The sequence below is a fragment of the Poecilia formosa genome, unplaced genomic scaffold (assembly GCF_000485575.1).
Source record: "Poecilia formosa unplaced genomic scaffold, Poecilia_formosa-5.1.2 Scaffold40, whole genome shotgun sequence".
Taxonomy (NCBI): Eukaryota; Metazoa; Chordata; class Actinopteri; order Cyprinodontiformes; family Poeciliidae; genus Poecilia; species Poecilia formosa.
In genome coordinates this window covers 441,622-441,828 of record NW_006799979.1, presented here as the reverse complement: position 1 = coordinate 441,828, position 207 = coordinate 441,622, and positions in this window count along the sequence as shown.

The following is a 207-nucleotide window of genomic DNA, read 5'->3' as shown; positions in this document are numbered from 1 at the left end:
TATTAATAAAATTAGCTGCCAAAAATTACATTTTAAGTTGTTGCGGCTAACTGTATTTACATCAAACAGTTTTAAGGTTCAGTTAATTATCTCCACTTGTAATATTTAATCAAGATTGCTCAGCTTGTGATTCTCAAGAGAAAAACTGAAAAAAATTAACTGATATGTGCATCTTTATACTTAACTCTGTAAACAGCTTCTTCCTTC